The sequence below is a fragment of the Phyllobates terribilis genome, unplaced genomic scaffold, assembly GCF_046119375.1.
Source record: "Phyllobates terribilis strain yellow unplaced genomic scaffold, ASM4611937v1 Scaffold_4__5_contigs__length_816908805, whole genome shotgun sequence".
NCBI lineage: Eukaryota > Metazoa > Chordata > Amphibia > Anura > Dendrobatidae > Phyllobates > Phyllobates terribilis.
Window position 1 is genome coordinate 645,964,192 of NW_027362764.1, and position 21,657 is coordinate 645,985,848.

The window sequence follows — 21,657 nt, forward strand, 5'->3', positions numbered from 1 at the left end:
AGCATGGTCAGTCGTCATCTTGGTGAGGACACGGAAGTCTTGCCCGTTACCAGTCTGGCACGCATGGCTGACTTTATGTTATGCTGCCTTAACTGTGACCCTCGCGTTGTCAAAATGTTGGGTGACAGTCATTACTGGTTGGTGACACTTTTAGACCCCTGCTACAAGGCGAACTTTCACTCTCTTATTCCTGAAGTGAAGAGGCCTACAAAAATGGGGCAGTACCAGAAGATCCTTGCTGCAGGACTGTTAAAAAAATTCCCATCTGAACATGCTAGCGGCAGAGGTCACAGTTCGTTGCCCAACCAAGGCGTACAGGCGAGGCAAGGGAACACTGTCAACGTTTTGGGACAGTTTTCTGAGACCCGCCCAGCTTACAGGCCCTGAGGCGCAGGGTACTCTCACAAGGAGTGGAAAGATTCAAAAGATGGTGAGGGAGTACCTTGCCGACCATAGCAGCATCCTCCGTGATTCCTCTGTGCCTTTTAACTATTGGGTATCTAAGCTGGACACTTGGAATGAACTCGCTCTGTATGCCTTGGAGGTCCTGGCCTGCCCTGCCGCTAGCGTGTTATCGGAGCGTGTTTTTAGTGTCGCTGGGGGAATTATAACTGATAAGTGAACTCGCCTGTCAACCGACAATGCTGACAAGCTGACCCTTATCAAAATGAACAAGGGCTGGATTGGGCCAGACTTCTCATCTCCACCAAATGACAGCAGAGTAACATAAAGTCAAATCCACTGCGTTATTTCGGGAGGTGTATTCCCACGCACCGCTTCACACCCACACATGGGTATACGCTTCCTCATTTCGGCTGGTTTTTGCTCTTCTCCTTATCCTCAGCCTCCACCACCACTATACCACCAGGGTGACCGTGGTCCGTGTTGCCAGCATTGCAAGTTCCTCCGTCCGAATTTTTGACAGGTTTTGCTTGGAAGGCATAGGCAAAGACTATGGGAGACCCACTCCCCAATAATGGGAATAATGTTTTTAATATGCTGTACTGTATGTCTCTTGTAAGGGGCATTGCAAGTTCCTCCATCTTAATATTTGGAAGCCTTTTCTTGGAAGGCATAGGCAAAGACTATGGGAGACCCACTCCCCAATAATGAGAATAATGTTTTTAATATGCTGTACTGCATGGCTCTTGTAAGGGGCATTAAAATCGTCTTGTTAAGCTACTGTGACCTCCATGTCTCTTCCAAGGGGCCTTATAACCGTCTTGTTAAACCACTCTGAACTCCACGTCTCGTCCAAGGGGCATTAAAACTGTCTTGTTAAGCTACTGTGACCTCCACGTCTCTTCCAAGGGGCATTAAAACCATCTTGTTAAACCACTCTGAACTCCACGTCTCTTCCAAGGGGCATTAAAACCGTCTTGTTAAACCACTCTGAACTCCACGTCTCTTCCAACGGGTAGTAAAACAGTCTTGTTAAGCTACTGTGACCTCCACGTCTCTTCCAAGGGGTATTAAAACCGTCTTGTTAAACCACTCTGAACTCCACGTCTCTTCCAAGGGGCATTAAAACCGTCTTGCTAAACCACTCTGAACTCCACGTCTCTTCCAAGGGTCATTAAAACTGTCTTGTTAAGCTACTGTCACCTCCACGTCTCTTCCAAGGGGCATTAAAACCGTCTTGTTAAACCACTGAACTCCATGTCTCTTCCAAGGGGCATTAAAATAGTCTTGTTAAGCTACTGTGACCTCCACGTCTCTTCCAAGGGGCATTAAAACCGTCTTATTAAACCACTCTGAACTCCACGTCTCTTTTGATGGGCATTAAAATTGTCTTGTTAAGCTACTGTGACCTCCACGTCTCTTCCAAGGGGCATTAAAACCGTCTTGCTAAACCACTCTGAACTCTATGTCTCTTCCAAGGGGCATTAAAACCGTCTTGTTAAGCTACTGTGACCTCCACATCTTTTCTAAGGGGCATTAAAACTGTCTTGTTAAACCACCCTGAACTCCACGTCTCTTCCAAGGGGCATTAAAATCGTCTTGTTAAGTTACTGTGACCTCCACGTCTCTTCCAAGGGGCATTAAAACCGTCTTCTTAAACCACTCTGAACTCCACGTCTCTTCCAAGGGGCATTAAAACCGTCTTGTTAAGCTACTGTGACCTCCATGTCTCTTCCAAGGGGCATGAAAACCATCTTGTTAAACCACTCTGAACTCCACGTCTCTTCCAAGGGGCATTAAAACCATCTTGTTAAACCACTCTGATCTCCACGTCTCTTCCAAGGGGCATTAAAACCATCTTGTTAAGCTACTGTGACCTCCACGTCTCTTCCAAGGGGCATTAAAATGGTCTTGTTAAACCACTCTGAACTCCACTTCTCTTCAAAGGGGCATTAAAACTGTCTAGTTAAGCTACTGTAACCTCCACGTCTCTTCCAAGGGGCATTAAAACTGTCTTGTTAAGCTACTGTTACCTCCACGTCTCTTCCAAAGGGCATTAAAACTGTCTTGTTAAACCACTCTGAACTCCACGTCTCTTCCAAGGGGCATTAAAACTGTCTTATTAAACCACTCTGACTTTCACGTCTCTTCCAAGGCATATTAAAACCATCTTGTTAAACCACTCTGAACTCCATGTCTCTTCCACGAGGCATTAAAACCGTTTTGTTAAAGCACTCTGAACTCCACGTCTCTTCCAAGGGGCATTAAAACTGTCTTGTTAAACCATTCTGAACTCCACGTCTCTTCCAAGGGGCATTAAAATCGTCTTGTTAAGCTACTGTGACCTCCACGTCTCTTCCAAGGGGCATTAAAACTGTCTTGTTAAACCACTCTGAACTCCACGTCTCTTCCAAGGGGCATTAAATCGTCTTGTTAAACCACTCTGAACTCCACGTCTCTTCCAAGGGGCATTAAAATCGTCTTGTTAAGCTACTGTGACCTCCACGTTTCTTCCAAGGGGCATTGATATTGTCTTTTTATTCCACTGCGACCTCCACCACTCTTCCAAGGGGCATTGATATTGTCTTTTTATTCCACTGGGACCTCCACGTGTCTTCCAAGGGACATTAAAACCGTCTTGTTAAACCACTCTGAACTCCACGTCTCTTCCAAGGGGCATTAAAATCATCTCGTTAAGCTACTGTGACCTCCACGTCTCTTCCAAGGGGCAAATTGCTATTGTCTGTTTATTCCACTGCGACCTCCACCACTCTTCCAAGGGGCATTGATATTTTCTTTTTATTCCACTGGGACCTCCATGTCTCTTCCAATGGGCATTAATACCGCCTTTTTAAACCACTCTGAACTCCACGTCTCTTCCAAGGTGCATTAAAACCGTCTTGTTAAGCTACTGTGACCTCCACGTCTCTTCCAAGGGGCATTAAAACCGTCTTGTTAAACCACTCTGAACTCCAAAGCTCTTCCAAGGGGCATTGAAATGTTGTTTTTAATTAACTCCAACCTCCACGACTCTTCCAACGGGCATTGCATTTCCTCCTAATTTTAGTCAGCTTTTGCTTTTCAATGCATAGGCGAACACTAAGGGAGACCCCCTCCCCAATAATGGGTAGAAGGTTTTTAGTACGCTGTAATCCACGTCTGTTTCAAGGGGCATTGCAGTTCCTCATAATTTTTGGAAAGCCTTCCATTCACTGCTTAGGCCAACAGTGTACAGGAGACCCAGTTGATATGAATGGAAAAAACGGTTTAGTTGAGGCCCTTTGACCTCCTTGTCACTTCCAAGGGGCATTGAAGTGCCTCGAAATTTTGGTAGTCATTGCACTCACTGTATGCCCTATAACTGTGTAGCCGAACCGCTCCTTTTGGTACAGAAACATATCCTACAAGACATGTGTGGTTGACTGGCCTGATATTGATGTGAATGGTCCCTGTTCCTCCTGCTCTTTCTCCTTTGCCACCACCTCATCCATCATTCATCACCTGAAGCTTTGTTTTAACGGGAGTCATAGAACTGGGATAGTAGCAGGAAAACATCCAGAAATCCTCGGAGGAGGTAGGATATGCGCCAAAACGCTGACCACCTCAGGCCTAGCCGCTACTACATACATGCACTTGCATTCCAAGGAACAGAAAGCTAAGGAGATGGATGGCCTCATGATCATGAATAATTTACTCATTGTGTAGGAGGCCGACCACTGCTGTTGTCTACCTTCTGAACTTTTTGTTGAAGCCTGATTGACCCAGGACCCGCAATCCTCTATGTCTGGAAGACGTGTTGCATCCCAGTGTCCAACTGTGTCCTGACTTCCACAATATCAACCCAGTGTGAAGGCGTCAGTGAGATGGACCATCCCTGGCCACTTTCACTTGTCCACGTGTTTGTGGACACTAAATGTACTGGGGAGGGTAAGGGTAATGTTTTGGTATGCGCGCTTGTGTCTAAGGAGCACCGGGACAAATAGGGGCGGCTGGGGACCGTTTATGGACACCCGGCCGCCCCCAGGTGGATGGGGACCGTGTGTGGGCACCCGAAAGCGGGGCGGCTGGGGACCGAGTATGGACACCCGGCCGCCGGGTGCCTGGGGACTGAGTATGGATACCAGGCCGCCGACACAGCCATGACGTGGTGGCCAGATTCCGCCTCCACATGCCTAAAAGGCCGTATTTCAAGTGCAAGCAAGCAAGCAGTATGGTATTGCAGCCTGGGGGTAGGTGGGTGGCAGGCTTCATACTTGCGCTTGCATTTCAAGGAATGGGGGAGGTACAATACACGCTGCCCTGGGACATGGACTTGCACGGGGATAGTTGCAAGTCTGCATCTCCTGATGCGGCAAGGATCACTTCTGATGGGCACACTTTTAGGCAGTGACCTGGGTGTCAGAGATGCTTCCAGGGGTCTTCCCCATGCTGCTCCCATGTCTTTTCAGCACTGTATGCATGTGTCACACAGCACATGGCCAGATAAGGTTGTAAAATGTTAAAATGACATTTCCCGGTGAATGCATTTGTCACGGTTGAAAGCAATACAAAAGTGCAAAAACGCATAAAAAATGCTATTTGTGAACATAGCCCAAGGTGTGGAGGAGTATTTTTGTTTTCGGTTATTTATTTTACCTTATACACAAGTCTTTACCCTGGAAAGGATGTTCCTTAACATATTTCACAGGAAACTAGTTTCAGTTTCGTGTTTGAACGTTTTATTGTGAGCCCGTAAAAGTGGCTTAATACCTCTGACCACGTTGTTGACAGCAGTGACCTGGGGGTCAGAAATGGGGTGATCCCCTTGCTGTCCCCATGTCATTTGAGCACTGTCACTATCATTTTGGGCACTTTTTAGGCTTTCTACAGACTGCCGGGGGTGCCGTCGCAAAAATGCTCGAGTCTCCCATAGACTAACATTGGGCTCGTTGCTCGGGTCGAGCACCCGAGTATCACGGTGAGCTCGGCCCGAGCTTCGAGCACCCGAGCATTTTAGTGCTTGCTCAACACTAATCTTCAAACATAGCATACAGGTGCCTGATTTGGCAATCATGGTTGTTAGTGGACAGCTTTCCAGTAGTGTTCCAGGTTGATAGATTCAATACCCAGTTCTTGCCAGCAATCACTTAGGCACTCCGCTGTTGCAGTCAGTTTTCAAAAGACAATCTCTGCTGTATATGCATTTCCCAATCTAGAGACATACATATCCACGTCTTCTCTAATAGTGCACTCATGTCCGACATATCACGCCTGAGATAACGCCTGAGATGGTGGAGGGGGGCAGGGAAGGTGCATGTGAGGGAGCCAATGAGGGATTGGAACAAAAGAGTACTAAGTGAGTTACAGGTTGTGGCATAATTCCCGATGGAGGAGAGCTGTTGTCAGAGGCCTGAGATACAGTGCCTTGAAAAAGTATTCATGCCCCGAGAACTTTTCCACATTTTTCTCATGCTATGCCCACAAATTTAAATGTTTTTATTTGGATTTTATTTTATATACCAACAAAAAGTAGCAAGTATTTGTAAAGTTTAACGGAAATGCTAAATGTTTTTTTAAAATATTTTAAATATATGAATCTGAATATTGTGGCGTGCATTTTTATTCAGCACCCCTGAGTCAATACTTCGTAGGACCATCTTTCACTCGATTACTGCTGCAAGTATTTTGAGGAATGTCTCTACCAGCTTTGCATATCTAGCGGCTGAAATTTGTGCCCATTCCCCTTTGCAAACTAGCTGTAGCTCACTGAGATTGAATGGAGAGCGTCGGTGCAATTTTCAAGTCTTGCCACAGATTCACATTTAATGGAATTTAGGTCTGGACTGTGACTAGGCCATTGACACACATGAATATGCTTTGATCTAAACCATTCCATTGCATCTCTGGCAGTATGTTTAGGATGGTTGTCCGGCTGGAAGGTGAACTTACCCCCCAGCCTCAAGTCTTTTGCAGCCTCTAACATGTTTGCCTCCAGGATTGCCCTGTATTTAGCTTCATCCATCTTTCCAACAACTCTGACCAGCTTTCCTGTCCCTGCTGAAGAAAAGCATCCCTACACCATGATGCTGCCACCACCATGTTTGACGGTGGTGAATGGTGTTTTCAGGGTGATGTGCAGTGTTAGTTTTCCACCACATATAACATTTTTCATTAAGCTCAAAAAGTTCTACTTTAATCTCATCTGACCAGAGCCCCTTCTTCCACATGTTAGCTGTGTTCCCTGCATAACTTTTTACAAACTGCAAAAGGTACTTCTCATGGCTTGCTTTCAAATATGGCTTTCTTCCTGCCACTCTCCCATAAAGACCAGATTTGTGGAGTATGTGATTAAAGCTATGTGCCCACGATGCAGAAATGAAGCGGAAATTTCCGCTTCATTTCTGCATATCCTTGCTCGGAAAAACGCATGCGGAATTTGACATGCGTTTTTCGCGCGTTTTTGAAGCGTTTTGCACATGCGGAATTGCCTTGCGTTTTTCTAATGCATTGAAGATGGCAATTCCTCATGCGTAAACGCACAAATTATGGACATGCTGCAGAATTTTCCGCACATCAAAAACGCTGCGGAAAATTCCGCAGCATGGGCATTGAACTTGCGGAATGTCATTGGGGACCATGGGAGAAGGCTTACCAAGGGTTTTACAAGCGTTTACGCTGCAAAAATTCCGCAGCAAAAACGCTTGAAAAACGCATCGTGGGCACGGACCCTCATAGTTGTCTTGTGGACAGATTTTCCCACCTGAGCAGTGAATCTCTGCAGCTCCTACAGAGTGACCATGGGCCTCTTAGCTGCTTCTTGAATTAGTGCTCTCCTTGCTTGGGATGTCAATTTAGGTGGACAGCCATGTCTTAGTAGGCTTGCAGGTTTACCATTCTCCTTTCATATTTGGATGATGGATTTAACAGTGCTCCGTGAGATGTTCAGAGCTTGGGCTATGTATATTATAACCTAACCCTGCTTTACTCTTCTCCACAACTCTATCCCTGATCTGTCTGGTGTGTTCCTTGGGTTTCTTGAGCCTGTTTGATCCCTAATGTTCTCAAACAAACCTCTGAGGCCTTCACAGAACAAGTGTAATTATACTGAGAATAAATTACACACAGATGGAATGAATTTACTAATTATGTGACATCTGGAGGTAATCGGTCACTCAGGATTTTATTTATGAGTCTCAGACTACCGGGGGCTGAATACAAATGCATGTCACAATTTTCAGATTTATATTTTTAAATAATTTGAAAGCAATGTATCATTTCCTTTACACTTCACAAATACTTGCCACTTTGTGTTGGTCAATCACAAAAAATCACAATAAAATACATTTACGGTAGGTTTTGGATGTAATGTGAAGCAATGTGGAAAAGTTCACTGGGTATGAATATTTTTTTCAAGGCACTGTAAATTTGTCAGGTACCACGATATTCCGGCTCAAAGCTTGCAAAACCTTTGAAAAATTTATGGAGACTGAGATGTCACTTTTATAGTCACTGAGGGATGAAGACTGCCACAAAATAAGAATGTTAAGTTAAAACCCCAGGCTAATGAGGGAGATGCCATTGTCAAGCCACACATAAGCCCAATGGTTTTTAATGAATATACATATAACTATAAAAATCTTAGAAAAATCCTTTGGCATGTTGCTAACATTATAATGTTAGGTTTCGTTATTTGGCTCTTTAACCTCTTTACAACACGCGCCGTATATGTACGGCTCTGCAGGAAGTGCGTACCTGCAAAGCGAAGTACATACATTGCGCCACTATTTCTGGTCACCGCGCTGCATCACGCGGTGACTGAGTTAAGTTGGTGGCTGTGTCTGATAGAAGGCTATCCCACCACATTGCCCCGGGGGCCTATACTGCTCCCCCTCCCACGTCGACGATCGCTGTGATTGGCTGATCAATTCTGACGAGCCAATCACAGCAATGTCACAATAAAGTTGTAAAAAAAAATAAAAATCAATGAGACATGCTGCGATTGGTGCTGTCAGGGACAGCACCAATCACAGCAGTCACCTCAGCTGATTAACCCTTTTGGTGCTGATTGGCTGAGTAATAGTTACTGACCAATCAGCGCCAAAAGGGTTAATTTAAAATAGCGATCACAGCTCTGCACACCATCTTTACCTCTTTATACCTGAGAGAGATAAAAATCATTGGTGGCCAGTGCGATCCTCCTGCGATCTGTCTCCTGCCTCCTGCGATCTATGCTGTCTGTTAGCTGTGTGACCGATCTGTGATCACAGCAGCAGTTCCTAAATATCTGTTCCAGCTACCCCCTATCCTTCGAATCACAAGACCCCCCCCCACTCCCAAATGTATTTTTGACGCAATTTTTTTTTCGCCTTTTCCAAGTGCACAGCGTCTTGTGCTGAGCATTAATGCTCTTCCCGTGGCCGCAGCGTTCTGATTAGTATCGCTGCTGATCAGAGGCTGCGCCAAGGGAATTTTTCATTTTTTAGATATAGTTACTTAGTGTTGCCAACGTAGCAGTGTAAGTGACGTCCGTTTTTTTAATTTAGAAAGAAAAGTAATAGTATTTAGTACAGTGCAGCTTGCAGTGTAAGTGACGTCCGATTTGCTTTTAGAAAAAAAAAAATTAGTTAGTACAGAGTAGCTTTATAGGTAGGGAGGTAGCGCATTAGGGGAGCCAACGTCGCCGTGTTAGTGATGCCCGTTTTTCTTTTGCAAAAAAAAAAATAGAATAGTAACTTTATAGGCAGGGGATTAGTGTAGTGAATGTTACTGTAATTTTTTTTTACATCTACTGATATTTATCTTAATTTTTTTTCAATCGTTTCTTCTACATTTTCCCTTTTAACTTTTTTTTCTCTACTTCTTTTTTCTCTACTTTTTTCTTTACTTTTTTCTCTACTTTTTATAACAAATAGTACCCTTTACACAAGCCCCACACAATACACGTGTAATAAAAGCATCACTTACACACTCATCTCCAGTGTTTTGAAGAATAAAATAAAAATGGCCCATTCATCAAGAAAACGCTATTCACCAGAGGAGGCATACGCTTTCCTTGCTTCCGACATGGATTCAGGCAATGAGGAAGATCCCACATTCCTCTATTTCTCTTCCTCCTCCTCATCTAGTGAAGAGGAACCACCAGCAAAGTGCCCTAGGACCCAAGCAACCCCATTGAGCAATAGATCCCATATGGTCTCCACCCTCTGAAAATTATCAGCCTGTTATTCCAGATTTCATGGGCAGCTCAAGTATCCAATTCGATGCTACAGGCCTCACTGACTTTTTCAAATTCTTCTTCAGCGAGTGAATAATAAACCTTATGGTGGCCCAGACAAATTTCTATGCCCTTCAAATTTTCACCCAAAATCCCACATCATCATATGCCAGATGGACCCTTGGAAATGCAGCAGAAATTATGACATTTTGGGCATTGTGCTGCATATAGGCATAGTCAAAAAAACAGAGCTTCGGCAATACTAGAGTACTGATATACTCTACAGCACACTGGCATTCCATATGGCCATGACAAGGACACGATTTGAAGTAATCCAAAAATTTTTGTATTATAGTGTGCAAACTATAGATGGACTAGAACTCTAGTGCCACCTATTGGAAGTAGCAATCCTAAAAGTCAATATTGACCCTTTAGCTTGCCTTGTCATCTGACTTAGGATAAAAGCCAAACCTGGAAGCTCAATTTGCAGTCACTGTGTTTCGGGGTATTGCCCCTCATGAGTGCAAAGTGTGAGATCTGGTTTGGCTGTGTGAGACCGGGACCTAAAGGGTAACTTCTCTCCTTGCGGAGAGTGACATGTCAAGCCTGACATACCAAGGTGAAGAGACTTTTAAGCCTTGCAATGCTCCTCTGTGAAATTAAATATGCAAATTGTCTCTTCAGAGAGGAAGATATATTACAGTGATAATGCACAGTATCGTCCCTGAGACGATCCTAACTTTGTTGGTCTACATAAAATTCTGCCAGTAGTTGAACACTTCAGCAGAAAATTTGCTGAGGCATACAACCAACCCCCAAAGTGACATCTGTATAGATGAATCTCTTGTTAATTTCAAATGGAGGCTAAAATTCCCAAAGTACTTGCCCAGTAAGAGGATCAGGTATGGAATTAAACTGTATAAGCTGTGCGAGAGTACCCAGATTGACGCCCCTGAATGTCCCCTGTCCTGGGGGTGAGTGGGAAAATTGTGTGGGAATTGTTGCATCCACTGCTTGATAAGGGTTATCACCTCTACGTAGATAACGTTTAAACCAGCATCCCACTCTTCAAGACCCTCTCTGTCAGAGGTGCAGTTGCATGTTGCACTGTGCAAAAAAGAGAGGTCTTCCTAAGCCGCTAATTGGGCAACTGCTGAGAAAGGGTGACAGCAGAGCCCAATGCAATAACAACATGCTGGTGGTCACGTATAAGGACAAGAGGAATATGCCTATCTTGACCTCCATACACCGTGACAACAGTACCCTTGCCAATGTGAGAGGTACCACAACAGAAGTCCCAAAGTCAGATTGTGTCCTGGAGTCTAATAAGTTCATGTAGGATGTAGATCTCTAAGATCAGGTCCTCAAACCATACAGTGCCATGCGAAAAGCTAAAGTATGGCACAAAAAATCGGCCGTGCACATTGTACAGTTGGCACTGCACAATGCTTTTGTGCTGTTTTGATCTGCGTGGAAAATAGGGACCTTCCTTCAGTTTTAGTAGGTAGTCATCAAGGCCCTAATGTTTGGCACTCAGGAAGGTGAGGGTCCCAGTAATTCTGAAACTGATGGTGCCCGTATCGTACTAGGTCAACATTTTCCAGAAGAGGTTCCCCAAACAGCGAAGAACGGAAGATCACAAAAAAGATGCATTGTATGCTCCAATAGGAGAATACGAAAATACACTATTTACCATTTCAAACCTGCCCTGAAAAACCTGGCCTTTGCATTAAAGATTGCTTCAAAGCATATCACACATCTATAAATTAATAAAATTTGTTTTTACCCTGTTGACACAATACACTATTATAATCTGATGTATTCCGCACAACTTACACATACCACCACATTATAAATTCATAAATCAGTAAAACCAAAAGCATTATAATAATCATTACTATAACAATGCCTCTAGATAAATTCCTTGGGGTGTAGTTTCCAAAATGGGGTCACTTAGGGGGGATTTCCACTGTTTAGGCACATTAGGGGCTCTCCACACGCGACATGGCACGCGCAAACCATTCCATCAAAGTCTGTGCTCCAAACCGTCACTCCTTCCCTTCTAAGCCCTGCCATGTGCCCTAACAGTAGTTTTCCACCACATATGGGGTATGGGTGTACTCAGGAAAAATTGCACAACAATTATTGGGGTCCATTATCTCCTATTATCCCTGAGAAAATAAAAAAATTGGGGCTAAAAAAACATTTTTGTGGAAAAAATGTTTTTTTTACTTTCACTGCTCAAACACTTGGGTGTTCAAAGTGCTCACCACACATCTAGATAAATTACTTAGAGGGTCTAGTATCAAAAAATAGGGTCACTTGTGGGGGGTTTCTACTGTTTAAGCACATAAGGGGCTTTCCAAACACGACATGGCGTGTGCAGACCATTTCATCAAAGTCTGTGCTCCAAAACATCTCTCCTTCCATTCTGAGCCCTTCTGTGCGCTCAAACAGTAGTTTTCCTCCAAATATGGGGCATCATCGTACTCAGGAGAAATTGCACAACAATTACTTGGGTCCATTTTCTCCTGTTACCCTTTTGAAAATAAAAAATTGGGGCTAAAAGAACATTTTTGTGGAAAAAATATGATTTTGTAATTTATTTTTTTATAAAAAAAAATGGTTTTGTTAATTTTGTTGGAAAAATCAACTTTTAACCCCTCTAACTTCCTAGCAAAAAAAAATTATGTTTCAAAAATTGTGCTGATGTAAAGTAGACATGTTGGAAATGTTATTTATTAACTATTTTGTGAGACATAACTCTGGTTTAAAGGCATAAAAAGTAAATGATTGAAAATTTGACATTTTCAAAATTTTTACCAAATTTCCAATATTTTCACAAATACACTCAAGTCGTATCGAACAAATTTTACCCCACTATCATGAAGTACAATATGTAACTAGAAAATATTCTCAGAATCACTAGGATCTATTGAAGCCTTCCAGAGTTATTACCTCTTAGGACTCGCTCTTACTTGAGATTAAATCAGATGAATGCAATCCAATAAAAAATTAGATTGCATTCAGACCAATTTAATCCCATGAGTGTGTGCTCAGTGGCATTTTTTTTCCAGCGCCGATCGGATTGCGATTGGGCTGAAAAAAAATCGCAGCATGCTGCGATTGCATGCTACATTCGGATTGCACGCACCCATATAATCTATGGGTGCGTGTGAAACATCGCACTGCACTCAGATAACACCCGAGTGCAGTGCGATACCCGCCGATGTCAGCAGCAAAGGAGATAGAGAAATTGATTTCTCCGTCCCCTCCGCAGCTGTGCTGCGATCCTCTCCATGCGAGAGGATCGCAGCACTGAGCACTGACATTCGGCTCCCGCTCGCAGCAGAGCGGGATTCGAATGTCATTAGCATATCGCATCCGATACTATCGCATCGGATGCCATACGCTAGTGAGACCCCAGCCTTAAAGTGACATTGGTCAGAATTGAAAAAAATTGGCCTGGTCAGAAAGGTGAAAACAGGCTTGAAGGGTGAAGGAAATGTAAAAAATGAATATTTGCAAACAAGATCAAGTAAGTTGGGAAAGAGTACAGTATATATTATAACCAGACCACTGTCTGTGTTGTACCATAAGCTATTAATATTACAAACTGGAGAACAATAGCAGTAGAATAAAAATGATGTCTTATTCCATGGATCACCAATGCCAAAACTAAATCAAACCCATTGTCCAACCAAATAAGTAATTCAATTTAAATAGTTACAATGAAAAGCACATAGAGGAGGTATGAGGAAATGCAAATAAAGACACTGAAACAATATAATACTGTCCAAAAATGTTTTGCTCACTTTCAGATGTCGAATGCATATTTCTCACACTAAAAGTTTTCTAAACTAAATAAATTGGAAGGGAACCTGAGTAATTATAATTGAATAAAGCTGTCCATATACAGGGTGGGCCATTTATATGGATACACCTAAATTAAATGGGAATGGTTGGTGATATCAACTTCCTGTTTGTGGCACATTAGTATATGGGAGGGGGAAAACTTTTCCAGATGGGTGGTGACCATGGCGGCCATTTTGAAGTTGGCCATTTTGGATCCAACTTTATTTTTTTCATTGGGAAGAGGGTCATGTGACACATAAATTCACAATAAGTTTGATGTGTCAAATGACCCTCTTCCCATTGAAAAAAATAAAGTTGGATCCAAAATGGCCAACTTCAAAATGGCCACCATGGCCACCACCCATCTGGAAAAGTTCCCCCCTCCCATATACTAATGTGCCACAAACAGGAAGTTGATATCACTAACTATTCCCATTTAATTTAGGTGTATCCATATAAATGGCCCACCCAGTACTTGTGATACAGTTTTGGTTTACACCTTCAAACTCAGCTGAGCATGCATGTTTTTTTCCATGGGGAATTTCAATGCGACAAGTTCGTGAGCATAAATGTCCATGTATGAGTCTTAAGATGCAGTAGATGTTTCATGCACTTTTATGGAAGCTCTTTTATGGATCTTTTTAAAATGAAGCTATAAGATGGGTGTGTGTATAAGCCCTTATCCTCTTAGTCCTTTGGTCCTTACTTTTTCATAAAACTGTATTGTTTCTAAACATTCAATGGGACTTATTCTTCAAAGTTTTTATACCAGAAAACTGACGTAAAAGCTTTGAAAAGTCACAATTATTTTGTTATGTAAAAATGTTGTGATTTTTGGCATTGTGACACCAGTTTAAAGTAACGTTGCCAAAATGGACAAAGCTGGTTATGGATGCGGCAAGACCTCATCAATCTGTCAAATTAAATTGAAAATGCCAGTGTTTTTTATGCCAGACATGCTACTGCAGTCCCTAGCAAGGCACATTTCTGGAAAGGTCCAAGCCACTTAATGAATTTGGTCAATCTTCTGTATGGCATCTGCCATTGTACTCCGTTCATTAAGACTTTCATACCCCCATGAGTTTTGGAGCAAATTTAAATATAAGAGTTATACAGAAGATACATTTTTTAAGTCCATAGATGGTTAAAAGTGGTTGCACTTTAAGGTAAAGACCATTAGCAGTAAATAAAAAGGCCCATATCTCTGAAACCATTTGGTGGATTTGAAAAAAAATGTAAAAAAAACAAACCAGACTTCTGAGGGAAGCAGCAAAAATAAAATAAGACAAAAATTGGCCACTTTTGATCTGTTGACAGGTTGTTTTTAAGTGAATGGGAACAGCATTGTCTCATTTACGTATTCACTGCTGTGTTTGGATACATGGACTCTGTAACAGTCCCTTGTGGATTTTACAGAGCACAGCCTCCGAACTCAGTGAGAACAAGGCTGGGTTCACATCATGTCTGTGTCCCACAAGTGGCTTCCATATGAATTTTTGGAAATGGGATTTCCTTCGACAGAACGATTGACTTCAATGAGGCGTAAAAAGTCTAACATATGAAATATCTGACTCTCTTTGGCCTCCTTTCTGGTGGTGTTGGCCTTTTTAGCCCTAAACAATAGCATAGTCTATTACAAATGTTATGGCTGATCCTCGGTATGGGGAAGTCGGGAGTGACAGATATCTAATGTGTATGATGAGCTTTAGAAGGCTATTTTTCTATCTCTTGATGTGACTCTTACAGTAAGATTTAGAATTACCCCTAGAAAAATATTTAGATTTGATAGTCCTCAGTGGTTGATACCATCTTTTCAGTTAGCCATTAAAAGGTAACAAGTTGCAAGCTTTCGAGACTACTCAGGTCTCTTCATCACCTCTTCTTGGCTGTCAAGATCCCTTTTCCTTCAGTTCGGGTGGGTTCTGAATCTTTTGTAGCATTGAAATATTCCCTCAGGCACAGGCTCCTGAAATAATTTTACATATCACTGTAGAGATAAAACTGAACTCTGCAGTGACATGGAAAATTATTTCAGGAACTGTGGGGTCATCACAACCCTGGACCAGACCTCAGTCACAGGACAATAAAACTTTCACACTCCTTATCTATGAACTGCTCCAATATTTACAGCCAGAACTGTTTATCTCTCTCCCATAGTAATAGCTCTGCTTTACATCACCTGTCACATCTATTACATTATTTCTGTGTCCTATTGTGTATAAATATGTGACTCTTAAGATTTTGTGTTATACTATGCTTGATGAAGAGACCTGAGTAGTCTCAAAAGCTTGCAACTTGTTACCATCTTTTCAGTTAGCCATTAAAAGGTATCAACCACTGAAGACTCTATAATCTAAATATCTTCATATCTACTGGCTAATACGATACAAAAATATATATTTTCCCTGAATTACCCCTAGGTATCCGACAGCTCTTCTTAGAAAATGATTGGAAACAGAAGATTTGAAATTTGCTTCACAAATGCCTTCTGATGATTTCTGTGCAAATCCTCGGTAAAAAAAATGCCGTTATTTATGTGTATTCTCAGTGGAATTACCAAAGTACACTTTATCTACAAGTTCAGTCTATTTTCTAAGTGTTTAGTAATTTGTGAAATAATTTATTCTCAAATACTGTATATAATCCAGTCTCTAGATGAACCTGTTCTGACTTCTGGATATTTCATTTCCATAATAAATTCTTCAGGGAATTAACAGGAGCGAAAGTGAATACAGCAAGGCAGCTGAAAAGACAGCATGAATGCCCTTAAAAAGCCTTAGGTTCTTTTGTGCTCTCACCATATACACCAGGAATCTCTTCTGACTTATATAACATGTCATATGCTATAATGTGCCTGCATGTGCAAAAGAGAGTGTTTGGCATATTTTTGGTGCTGTGGGTTGGCATCAATGTTTACTTAGTCTTTTTCGTTTTATTTCCTTACTGGTTGTAGTTGTCCTTGCCAAGGTCTGTTAGTGATTACATCAAAATTACTGCTATATCATTTATTGTTTTTTTTCTAGGAAACTAAGGGGGCACTAATACCTATTAGGGGCATAAAATTATTTTTAGTGTGCGAAGCAAAGCTTACTGCTTTAGGGTAAAAGGGGCCATTGTTACCTGTGAAGTGGTACTCATGCATCATTACTACAATCAAATGGCCATACAGAGGGCATTATCACTTTCCTAAGGCATTGTTACTTTCTAGGACAAGCAAAGGTGCATTGTTACTTATCAAGGGGCACAAAATGGGCATTATTACTGTGATTTGGCAGAAAATGTTTTTATTACACAAATTATTATTTTTGTAAGAGTCACAATAGTGCTCATTACTACCACTTAAGGTGCTTAACCCCTTAAGCCCCGCGGGTGGTTTGCACGTTAATGACCGGGCCAATTTTTACAATTCTGACCACTGTCACTTTATGAGGTAATTACTCTGGAACGCTTCAAGGGATCCCCCTGATTCTGAGATTGTTTTTTCGTGACATATTGTACTTCATGATTGTGGAAAAATTTCTTCGATATCACTTGCGTTTATTTGTGAAAAAAATGGAAATTTGGCGAAAATTTTGAAAATTTTGCAATTTTCAAAATTTGAATTTTTAATCCCTGAAATCAGAGCGATATGTCACACAAAAGAGTTAATAAATAACATTTCCCACATGTCTACTTTACATCAGCACAATTTTGGAACCAAAATTTTTTTTGTTAGGGAGCTATAAGGGTTAAAAGTTGACCAGCGATTTCTCATTTTTCCAACAAAATTTACAAAACCATTTTTTTAGGGACCACATCACATTTGAAATCACTTTGAGAGGTCTTTATGACAGAAAATACCCAAAAGTGACATCATTCTAAAAACTGCACCCCTCATGGTGCTCAAAACCACATTCAAGAACTTTATTAACCCTTCAGGTGCTTCACAGGAATTTTTTGAATGTGGAAGAAAAAAATGAACATTTAACTTTTTTCACAAAAATGTTACTTTAGACCCAATTTTTTTTATTTTCACAGGGGTAACAAGGAAAAATGGACCCCAAAATTTGTTGTGCAATTTCCCCTGGGCACGCAGATACCCAATATTTGGGGAAAAAATACTGTTTGGGCGCACGGCAGGGCTCGGAAGGGAAGGAGCGCCATTTGACTTTTTGATTGTAAAATTTGCTTGAATAATTAGCGGACGCCATGTTGTGTTTGGAGAGCCCATGTGTGCCCAAACTTTGGAGCTCCCCCACAAGTGACCCCATTTTGGAAACTAGACCCCCCAAGGCACCTTTCTAGATGCATAGTGAGCACTTGGAACCCCCAGGTGCTTCACAAATTGATTCGTAACAATGAAAAAGTGAAAAAAAAAAACACTTTTTCATTTTTATGAATCAATTTGTGAAGCACCTGAGGGTTCCAAGTGCTTACAATGCATCTAGATAGGTGCCTTTGGGGGTCTAGTTTCCAAAATGGGGTCACTTGTGGGGGAGCTCCAATGTTTGGGCACACAGCGGCTCTCCAAACGCAACATGGTGTCGCTAACAATTTGAGCCGATTTTCCGTTAAATTTGTTAGAGGACACCATGTTGCATTTAGAGAGTCCCTGTGTGCCCAAACATTGGAGCTCCCCCACAAGTGACCCCATTTTGGAAACTAGACCCCACAAGGCACCTATCTAGATGCATAGTGAGCACTTGGAACCCCCAGGTGCTTCACAAATTGATTCGTAACAATGAAAAAGTGAAAAAAAAACACTTTTTCATTTGTATGAATCAATTTGTGAAGCACCTGAGGGTTCCAAGTGCTCACTATGCATCTAGATAGGTGCCTTGGGTGGTCTAGTTTCCAAAATGGGGTCACTTGTGGGGGAGCTCCAATATTTGGGCACACAGCGGCTCTCTAAATGCAACATGGTGTCCGCTAACAAATTTAACGCAAAATTGTCTCAAATTGTTAGCGACACCATGTTGCGTTTGGAGAGCTGCTGTGTGCCCAAACATTGGAGCTCCCCCACAAGTGACCCCATTTTGGAAACTAGACCCCCCAAGGCACCTATCTAGATGCATAGTGAGCACTTGGAACCCCCAGGTGCTTCACAAATTGATTCGTAACAATGAAAAAGGGAAAAAAAAAACACTTTTTAATTTTTATGAATCAATTTGTGAAGCACCTGGGGGTTCCAACTGCTCACTATGCATCTAGATAGGTGCCTTGCGGGGTCTAGTTTCCAAAATGGGGTCACTTGTGGGGGAGCTCCAATGTTTGGGCACACAGGGACTCTCTAAATGCAACATGGTATCCGCTAACAAATTGAATGGAAAATCGGCTCAAATTGTTAGCGGACACCACATTGCGTTTGGAGAGCCCCTCTGTGCCCAAACTTTGGAGCTCCCCCACAAGTGACCCCATTTTGGAAACTAGACCCCCCAAGGCACCTTTCTAGATGCATAGTGAGGACTTGGAACCCCCAGATGCTTCACAAATTGATTCGTAATAATGAAAAAGTGAAAAAAAAAACACTTTTTCATTTTTACGAATCAATTTGTGAAGCACCTAGGGGTTCCAAGTGCTCACTATGCATCTAGATAGGTGCCTTGGGGGGTCTAGTTTCCAAAATGGGGTCACTTGTGGGGGAGCTCCAATGTTTGGGCACACAGGGACTCTCTAAATGCAACATGGTATCCGCTGACAAATTGAATGGAAAATTGGCTCAAATTGTTAGCGACAATTTGTTAGCGGATATCATGTTGCATTTGGAGAGTCCCTGTGTGCCCAAACATTGGAGCTCCCCCACAAGTGACCCCATTTTGGAAACTAGACCCCCCTAGGCACCTATCTAGATTCATAGTGAGCACTTGGAACCCCAGGTGCTTCACAAATTGATTCATAAAAATGAAAAAGTGTTTTTTTTTTTCACTTTTTCATTTTTACGAATCAATTTGTGAAGCACCTGGGGGTTCCAAGTGCTCACTATGCATCTAGAAAGGTGCATTGGGGGGTCTAGTTTCCAAAATGGGGTCACTTGTGGGGGAGCTCCAAAGTTTGGGCACAGAGGGGCTCTCCAAACGCAATGTGGTGTCCGCTAACAATTTGAGCCGATTTTCCATTCAATTTGTTAGCGGATACCATGTTGCATTTAGAGAGTCCCTGTGTGCCCAAACATTGGAGCTCCCCCACAAGTGACCCCATTTTGGAAACTAGACCCCCCAAGGCACCTATCTAGATTCATAGTGAGCACTTGGAACCCCAGGTGCTTCACAAATTGATTCATAAAAATGAAAAAGTGTTTTATTTTCACTTTTTCATTTTTACGAATCAATTTGTGAAGCACCTGGGGGTTCTAAGTGCTCACTATGCATCTAGATAGGTGCCTTGGGGGGTCTAGTTTCCAAAATGGGGTCACTTGTGGGGGAGCTCCAATGTTTGGGCACACAGGGGCTCTCCAAACGCAACATGGCGTCCGCTAACAATTTGAGCCGATTTTCCATTCAATTTGTTAGCGGACACCATGTCGCGTTTGGAGAGCCCGTGATGTGCCTAAACAGTGGAGCTCCCCCACAAGTGTCCCCATTTTGGAAACTATACCCCTCAAGGATTTTATTAAGGTGTATAGTGAACATTTTGAACCCAGAGGTACGGCACATTATTTGTTTACATTAGGTCATCATATTGAATAAGTTGTCATTATTCTTGAGTGCAAGTGCTCGCTACTTGAGTTTGCATCGGGTACTCAGGTATGCACCATGTACAGCGTGTGCTCGAGTGACATGCTCGAGTCCCTGCTCCGCATGTTTCACGGTTATTAGACACCCAAAAAAAACATGCGGGGATCGCTCGTGCATGGCAGGCAATCCCCGTAAAGTTTTTTGGCCGCGAAGCATATGGGGCAGAGACTCGAGCATGTCACTCAAATACCCACGATACTCAATGCATACCAGAGCACCCGATGCAAACTCAAGTAGCGAGCACTTGCTCTCAACACTAGTCGCCATATCGTCATCTTTTTTTCTTACTTTTGAAAAAAATCCCAACCCCAGCCCTAACCCTAGCACAACCCTAGCCCCAGCACAACCCTAGCCCCAGCACAACCCTAGCCCCAGCACAACCCTAGCCCCAAACCCAGCCCTAACCCTAGCCCAATCCTAACTCAAGAGTTTATTTTTGACGCCGTTCCTTGTGCGGTATAAGTGATTAGACGACTTTATTCTTCGGGTCGGTGTGATTACAGCAATGCCAGAATCATATGGGGTTTTTATGACTGACAGCTGTCACACACTAAAAGACGCATTTTTTGTAAAATCTAGTTTTTGCATCGCCATATTTTGAGAGCTATAATTTTTCCAGATTTTGGCAGACAGTCATGTGACGGCTCGTTTTTTGCGGGATGACTTGACGTTGTTATTGGTGCCATTTTCAGGCACGTGACATTTTTTGATCGCTTTCTATTCCGATTTTTGGGAGGCAGAATAAACAAAAACCAACAATTCAGGAATTGTTTTTTTTTTTTTTTTTATTCTGTTCCGCATGTGGTAAAATTGATGAGGCAGCTTTACTCTTCGGGTCAGTATGTTTACAGCGGTACCACATTTGTATCATTTTTCTATGTTTTGGCGCTTATACACAATAAAAGCTATTTTATAGAAAAAAATATTTTTTAGTATCGCTTTATTCTGAGAGCTATAACTTTTTTATTTTTCGGCTGATGGAGCTATATGGTGGCTTGTTTTTTGCGGGACGAGATGACGTTTTCAGCGGTATCATTTTTATTTATATGCGTCTTTTTGATCGCGTGTTATTCCACTTTTTGTTTGGCGGTATGGTGATAAAGCATTGTTTTTTGCTTGTTTTTTTTTTTTTTTTTTTACCGTGTTCACTGAAGGGGTTAACTAGTGGGACAGTTTTATAGGTCAGGTTGTTCCGGACGCGGCGATACCAAATATGTGTACTTTTATTGTTTTTTTTTTATTTTTTTTATAATAATATTTATTGATGGGTACATTATATTTTTATTTTTGGTGTATTATTTTTTTTATTTTTTTATAATATTTTTGCACATTTTTTATTTTTTTTTTTCCACTTTCACACAGTTTATCCACTTTATTACTTTGTCCCACTCTGGGACTTTCACTTTTTTTTTCTGATCGCCTGCATGGCACAGGAATGGAGCACCATCCCTATGCCATGAAGGCTGTCAGAAGTGCACAGTGTGAAGATTGCTT